Below are 9,069 nucleotides of genomic sequence, written 5' to 3'. Positions count from 1 at the left end.
GGACATCATAAAAATCATCCAAATTCATCATACATGTGCCCTCACAACAAGACCTATAATCACTCACAATAATGCAATTTATCATAATAGGTACAAGAATTAAATTATGCTCACTCTCACAAGGAATTCACAAGTTACATACAATGAACCATAGGCTTTCCCTTAGTGTAGTGCTCCACTAATGATGAACTTAGGATCAGATAGGTCTTTTTTGGGTTGTAATATAGGCTAAGGGATGGGTAGGAACTATTTAAGAATAGTGACCAATCTCTCTAGGTGCTTTAATACACTCCATTATACATTTAGAACCAATCTTCAAAACCAATTTACATCATTTTTGTCTACCCCATTCTTTTATTCTTCCCATCTCTTTTAAGTATTTTCACAAACACATGGTGGGCATATTGTTTAGTCCTTCAATATTCAATTTTTCTCATTATCTATAATTATGGGAATATTTCTAACACCATTTATATCACTCCCAACCACCACAGATCAAATATAAACACCAATAACTATTACCTTGGGGCATCAATTTCATCTTTTTCTTTTTTAATTTCTGATCTTGGGTGTATTTATACGCCTAAGCACCATAACTTATCCATGTTTTAGCTAAGTTTAGAGAACAAAATGCCTAGTTTCTTATGTTTTTAATCTACTTCTATGTAATTAAGCTAACCGATGTGATTGGCATAATTTCAGGTATTAATGAGGTAGATGAAGGTATAATGGGACTATGGAATACAGATGGCATATGGCACAAGAGAGAGTAGCAGTCTGGACCAAATGTGGCACCTAGAAAATATTTCAAAGACTAGTTTTTCATTTATAATTAGTTTAGGGACTTAGAAGGAAATTATGAGAGAAAAGATTATTAAAAGGCTTAACTCTGAATTTTTGTTTATAATTCATTATTCTGTATTATTGGGAGAGAGGAGAAAGGCGGCTTAGCTTGAGGAGAGAGAGAGAAATATTTCTCTCTTATTTTTACTATTCGCACACCAAGATCGTCTTCAAGTTTTTGGTATGATGAATATATTTATGATGCTTTTTGTTTTATTCATGAGTAGCTAAGTTTATTAGTTAGGGTTATGGAAGCCTTGTAGAATACAATCTATTACTTTAGGTTTTGAATTCGTTATACATTGATTTGTTTACATCATACTCTCTTCGCTTATCTTGAATTCTCATGGTTGCAAACATAGAGGATATGCCTTAAAATGCAACTTGTTTGAAAGAAAGGTTGATGTTTAGAAAAGAGAGTAGTGATAAGAAAAATAGGATTACCAACCCCTATTTCATAAGTTAATGCCTTAGCAGGATTAACTACTAGGATATTTCGTATTGTTTTTGGTAAACGCTTTTGATTCAAGAGAACTAAAGTGAATTGGTCTTTGATGGTTGAGAAACACTAGGATTATGTTATTAAATACAATATGTTTCTTTGTAAGCATGATGCATGTATGAATTCGTAAAGACCATAGTTAGAAAGTATTGAAAACTACAAGCTGGACATAACCCTAGCTTGCTCTTTCTCTGAATTTGAATACTACTACACATATTTTATTTTGTTAAACTGAAACCATTAATTTGTGAACTGAATCAAATCCCCCCTATTTATTTTATGAAAATGAATGATTAAAAGTCAACTAATCTGCATACAACTTAGTTAGCACCATATTCCCTGTGGGATTTGACCCCAACCTAGTTGGGTTATATATTTGACAATGACCTCTTACTCTCTCATAAGAGAGGTGTAATTTGGGCGTATCAAATTTTGGTGCCGTTGTCGGGGAATACGGTTAACGATTGAGTTTATGTGTGTTAACTAAATGTTAGTCAAGTTTCCTTATTTTATGTTATTTGTTGTTTTTGTTCGTTACAGGGTCATTGTTGTTTATGCCACAAACTAGAAGTTTAGGAGAACCATTATTACCTTTTAATCCTGAACCTCATCTCATTAAAAGAATCGCTAACCAATAGGAAGCTGAAAGATTAGCCACTTTAGGTAATGCTTAATTAAATCTACAGAATGCATATAACCTAGGTCGGGTACCTAATCTAGATGAAGAGGACCTAGGAGATAATGATTTAATTGACCCGACTAATATGAGGCATGCAGCAGGGGTAGCTGCACCTATAAATAGAAATTATCCATTCAGAGAAAGACCAGACCGCTAAGTTGAACAGTTTGATGTTGACAATGATGAGGATGATTTAGATGGAACTGGATCTACAGGGGCAATCATTCTACCACCACTAGCTCCTGAGGTGAAATTCAACATCACTATTACTATGATCCAACTACTAAATCTGAAAGAACTATTTGGTAGATTACCTGGTGATGATCTAAATCTACATTTAGTGCATTTCATTAGTATTTGTAAGTTATTTGATAATCCTAAAGTGGGAAAAAATGCTATTAATCAAAGATTATTCCCACTGTCTCTGTCTGGAGAGGCAACGATGTGGTTGAATGAGCTGACTCCTGATTCTATAACAAACTGGAGGCAATTGAAAGGAGCTTTCTTAGAAAGGTTCTTTCCGCCCTCCAGAATTTTACAGTTGAGGGATGAAATCAGTAACTTTGGGTAATTGGCCAATAAAGCTTTGCATAAGACTTGGGCGAGGTTTAAAAAGATATTGACTCAATGCCTAAACCATAAGATGACTGACGAACACTTGATGGAAATATTCTACAGAGCTTTGAACTCACTTACAAAGACAATAGTGGATAATGCTACAGGAGGATCTTTTATGGATCTCACCTTTACTGAGGCTGCGGACATGTTAGAAAGAATGACTAAGACAAGTAGAGCTTAGCATACCAGAGATTCTGTGGTAGCAAGTAATACTGGGTCTAATATAATATCAGCAGAGCAGCGTAGGATAGAATAAAAGCGTGATCAAGATATGGCTCACATGAAAACCCAGATGGATCTGCTCATGAAATATTTACTAGCAGGGAATATAGAAAAGGTAAAATTTGTAGGGTCCCATGGTAAGGGAGCTAAATCAAACATCGAGAAAGAAGCTAACTACTTACATAACTAGGGAGGTTTCCAGACCGGTGCTCAAGAAAACCAAGGTTGCATCAAGGAGATTGGAAGAATAAAAGTGACAGGAGTGGACTATATGTGCCTCCTAGAAGCCGTAAAAATGCTGTCACCAGTTCAGGCAAAATATCCATGGAGGACATGATGGTGAAACTATTAAAAGGAGTTAAGGTGACAAATTTTGGGGTGACTACTATGAAGAGTGACATATCTTCCATGAGTCAACTAGTAAATTTGCACTCAATTTCTATTAAACAGCTAGAGCAGCAGATGATCCAATTATCCACAGCATTCAACCAAAGATAGAATGGGACTCTACCAAGTGATACAGTTTAGAATCTGAGGACTGATGGATTGTGTATGGTCATTACCACTAGGAGTTGTAAGATATTATCTAGTCTAGGTTTGGGAGTATCCCCATATATTGATAGGATCAAAATGGATTGGAAGATAGTTGATGAATCTCCAGTGGTGCCTGTGAAGTTGGGAGGTTCAGAAAAGAAGAGTGCAGAAATAGAACAACCACCTAAGCAGAAATATGTTAGTAATATGGAGCAAGGCATAAGAAAAGAGGTAGAAGTTGTTCCAACTGAAATCCCAAGGCCTCCACCCCCATTTCCACAAAGGTTCAAGAAGAAAGAAGATGATGGTAAGTTTAGCAAATTCATGGCTATGTTGAAGCAGTTGACAGTAAATGTGCCCTTAGTTGAAGCACTGGAACAGATGTCTGGATGTGCTAACTTTATGAAAGACCTGTTGAAAAAGAAAAGGACTGTGAGCTATGAAATGGTAGACAATCTTCATCATTGTAGTGCTATTGCTATAAGATCTATTGTCTAGAAGAGAGCTGATCTGGGAGCATTTACTATTCCATGTACGATTGGATTACTGAAGTTTGAAAAAGGCCCTTTGTGATCTTGGGGCGAGTATAAATTGTATGCCATTGACAGTTTTTAAGAAACTCAGTTTGGGAGATCCTACGCCCACCAATATGCAGTTTCTAATGGCGAATAGATCAGTAAAAAGACCGATTGGGATTCTACATGATGCACTTGTAAAAGTTGTGGATTTTATATTTCCTACCGACTTTGTAATTCTTGATTCTGAAGTGGACTTTAAAGTACCCATAATTTTAGGTAGGCCATTCTTAGTAACTGGGAGAGTGTTTGTTGACATGGAGCTGAATGAGTTGAAATTTAGGATTAATGAGAAAGAAGTTAGTTTTGAAGTATGTCAGTCTATGAAAAAACAAAAGGAGATGAGTGTATTCTCAATTATTGATGTATTCTATGAAGATGAGCGAGATGTACCAGTTAAGGATAGGTCTACTGTGGAGACCATAGCTAGTTTGGTTGAACTTGCAAGAAAGGATGTGGGTGACTTCAAAGTAGTTGGACTAGGAATAAAGCATTTTCTTGATCCAGCAAATGAGGTGCAAATGGTATCATCGATGTATCTTGATGAAGTTTGAGTAGTCAAGATAATCGAGTCGTACCACGACATTAAATCAGGAGCTACATGGGAAGCAACCCATGATTTTATTCACTTTATCATATTAAATAAAAATGCAAAAAGAAGAGTCGAACCACGACCAAAACTACGGTGCTTGGTGGGAGGCAACCCATCTTTTTAATCATTTTTGTTGTTTTTCATTAAGTGTAGGTGCATGAAGTACTAAGGAGGAGATTAGTACCAATTTTGATTTAGAATTGAGCCATGTCAATGGTGGTAAGTTTAGGAGTGATGGTAACATTACAGGTAAGTTAGAGTGGTCAAATGTGTAAGTCTCAAGTATGATTCGCATTAGTGTCGCGCCTCGAATTATATTAATCTGACCCAAAAAGTTTTGCGGTGCAACTTTATTTTATGACTTTCAATGAGGTCTTTGGTGGTAGCGTAGGGATTGAGCTGATAAGCCCGATCCCGAAGCCCATCACTTACCTCGATGGGGTTGCGGGGGCGAAGCCACCATGGTATGGACCTTTCCCACTGCCTCATATGGAAAATGTTGGGCATAGTGTTCGATTTTAAGTGTACAATAGGGCGTGATGATCGATTTTACTTGGAACATGGTATGGCATCACTTAACATGCTGCCTAAGTACATTGCTCAAACACAAGTGAAACTAGTGGCATTTATGCGCCGCATACCTTGATGTTGCAATCAAGAATGCATCACACAACCAATCGCACATGTTCACTGGTCCAGGTCTGCCATACCATCTGCAATGCACACTTTGATGTGTGCTATAATATGTGTGCTGCACTCTTTAGCATATGCGATAACCTTTGTGCCGCACACCTCTTTGCATATGCTCATTGCCCCAAGTGTGCGATACCCTATGCGTTGTACTCATAAAGTTGTGCAATAGGTTATGTGTCGCATACCTCTTCGTAGATTCCCATTGTATCAAGTGTGTGATTTATTATGCGACGCACACTTAGTCTAAACAACATAAATCCAACCTTAAATTGGGTTAATCTAACCCAAATTTCATCCTTTAAATAGCCATAGCACCCTAAATCCCTAAATTTTCTCTTATTTCACCACAAAACCATGCCTTCAATACACTCTTTGTCCTACAAGATCCTCACCACTTTCAAAACCTAATAATATCGACTCACTTTCTTCAATCCTTCATTTTCAAGGTAAGTGTTCTTTTCTTAATCCTTAGGCGTTGTGACTTTATGCTGTAGTTATTAATTGATCACTTGAGGATTATGAATTAAATTCTTACCATGGTTATGTTGTGAAAGTGATGGTGTTTTGTATATCTTGATATGGTTAAAAATGTAGGGTATGATTTTGTTCAAAAACTGTTTCATTGAAATAGACTTGGGGAAATTGGAGTAATTGAATTGTTTTGTGACTAACGTGGTGCACCATGTCAAAGTGTATATCGGCGAAGTCCGAGTACCCGATAATAACACTTAATTGGTTGATATTAACAAATTAAGTGTAGGGTGGTGACTTCACTACCCTTATCTTAATTATAGTTAGTTTCATTATGTGTGGCTGATGTGGATGATAGGCTGAATACAGGAAAAATGGCTCCAATGATAATCTCCATGCAAGTGGCATGACTCCTAAAGTGGATGAGACGTACTACTAGCCAGGTTCTTTATCTTGTTATTTGCACTGGGGACAGTGCTGAGCTTAAGTGTGGAGTGGTTGGTTACTTTGGTACTTGTTTTGTAAGAAAATAGGACCTTTTCCTTAGTATACTTCTGGATAGGATTAGTTATTTTGTTCATTTCGTTAGTTATTTAGTCATAATTAGGTTCTTTTCTCGATGATGGATGGATAACAACCGTCTTAAGAGAAAATTAGTCTTTCTATTACATGTAACTGCTCTTGTGGATCACATGACATTATAACATAAGTATGTGATGGATCATTACGTTTGAAACACCCAGGCTCTAGTTGTGACTCTTGTTGTGATTGTTGGTTTTAATTTAATTCATGTAATTGTTCGAACGAGAATCTATAATGATCCTAATTGAGTTGACCATGTGCCATGAGTGTGTAAGACTGTTGTATATTCCTTATTACAACTGATGCTAGAATTTGCCTGGTGTGTATGCAAAGGAAAATAAAGATTGTGAGTTTAGGAGATAATTTAGGCATTTCGTTGATAGCTATTGTTCATACCTTCTTTTGACCTATCTTTGTACATTATCTTAGCTAGCCCTGTTGAGCCTTTATCTTGTTTTTTTGTTAGCCTCATATGTAGCCTAATCCGTTCTTTAATAGACCGTAATTTGATCCAAAAAGCTTCTAAGTGTTTTAATGTAAAATCAATGTGAGTTAGGAGTTTGACAATAAAAGAAAAAAGGTGAAACTGATGCCCCAAATTCTAGTTATTGGCGTGAGAAATTGATGTGGTTGGGAGTAGTGAAAATTGTTGAAAAAGTTCTAAATTTTATCCCGGACATGTTACAATGAACCTGTTTTGGCCCTGGTCCTTCTTGGACATTGTGCACCTCAACTAAGGCAAACCTGTTTTGGCCCTGGTCCTTCTTGGACATTGTGCACCTCAACTAAGGCAAATCTCTTAAGTTGAGGGTGGCTATTATAGGGGTACGTATAGTGAAAAGGGTGCATATATATATATATATATGTATATATATATATATATATTTGAAAGGGTTGCATACTCCCACCATAGTGTTATTAATTGAGCTTAACGAGTTGGGGTGAAAAGCAAATCTGTGAAGATAGAAGAAGTGGAAATTGGTTGTTAGGGATTGGTCTTAATTGCATAATGTAGTGTATTAAAGCGCTTGGTGAAAATAGTCACTATTTTTGACCAAAATAGTTCCTATCCATCCTTTAGCCCGCACAACAACCCGTAAAAGACCTATTTGATCCTAATCTTAGCATTATAATATTAGTGGAGTATTACACTAAGGGCAAGCATATGGTCATCAGTTGTAATTTGAGAATTCTTTGCGAGAGTGAGTACAACTTGATTCTTATACCCATTTTTCTAGAAATTGCATGATTGTGAGTGATTATGGGTAACTTTATTTTTGTGAGGGCACATGGTTGATGAAGATTGGGTAATTTATATGATTTCTTTGCTTAAACGGTATGCATGAAATTGCCAACTTAATGAGTCTATTCTTGAGGGTAGGTTGTCTCTAGTAATGGTTCCTGAATCTACTTCTTATTCATAATTGTTGTGTAAGCCTATATGAGCATCTTGTTTTCCTTTGTGGGTACTAAGACTTCTGTAGTATGCATAAATGGATATGTTGTTCGAGGACGAACAAAGCTTTAAGTGTAGGGGTGGTGATCTTGGGTGTATTTATATGCCTAAGCACCATAACTTATCCATGTTTTAGCTAAGTTTAGAGAACAAAATGCCTAGTTTCTTATGTTTTTACTCTACTTCTATGTAATTGAGCTAACCGATGTGATTAGCATGATTTTAGGTATTAATGAGGTAGATGAAGACATAATGGGACTATGGAATGCGGATGGCATATGACACAAGAGAAAGTAGCAGTCTGGACCAAATGTGGTGCCTAGAAACTATGTCCAAGACTAGTTTGTCATTCATAATTAGTTCAGGCACTTAGAAGGAAATTATGAGAGAAAATATTATTAAAAGGCTTAATGCTGAATTTTTATTTATGATTCATTATTCTGTATTATTGGGAGAGAGGAGAAAGGCGGCTTATCTTGAGGAGAGAGAGAAACATTTTTGTCTCTTGTTTTCACTATTCGCACACCAAGATCGTCTTCTAGTTTTTGGTATGATGAATATATTTATAATGCTTTTCATTTTATTCATGAGTAGCTAAGTTTATTAGTTAGGATTATGGAAGTCTTGTAGCATACAATCTATCACTTTAGATTTTGAATTCGTTATGCATTGATTTGTTTACATCATACTCTCTTCGCTTATCTTGAATTCTCGTGGTTGCAAACATAAATGATATGCCTTAAAATGCAACTTGTTCGAAAGAAAGGTTGATGTTTGGAAAAGAGAGTAGTGACAAGAAAAATAGGATTACCAACCTCTATTTCATAAGTTAATTCCATAGCAGGATTAACTACTTGGAGATTTCGTATTGTTTTTAGTAAACGTTTTTTATTCAAGAGAACTAAAGTGAATTAGTCCTTGATGGTTGAGAAAAACTAGGATTATATTATTAAATACAATACGTTTCTTTGTAAGCACGATGCATGTATGAATTCGTAAAGACCATAGTTAGAAAGTATTGAAAACTACAAGGTGGACATAACCCTAGCTTGCCATTTCTCTGAATTTGAATACTACTACACATATTTCATTTTGTTAAACTGAAACCATTAATTTGTGAACTGAATCAAATCCCCCCTATTTATTTTATGGAAACAAATGATTAAAAGTCAACTAATCTGCATACAACTTAGTTAGCACCATATTCCCTGTGGGATTCGATCCCAACCTAGTTGGGTTATATACTTGAGAACGACCGCTTACTCTCTCACAAGAGAGGTGTAATTTGGGCATATCAATTTC

This window comes from Capsicum annuum, unplaced genomic scaffold (assembly GCF_002878395.1).
Source record: "Capsicum annuum cultivar UCD-10X-F1 unplaced genomic scaffold, UCD10Xv1.1 ctg2682, whole genome shotgun sequence".
NCBI classification, from domain to species: Eukaryota; Viridiplantae; Streptophyta; class Magnoliopsida; order Solanales; family Solanaceae; genus Capsicum; species Capsicum annuum.
Note: the sequence above shows the minus strand (reverse complement) of the source record.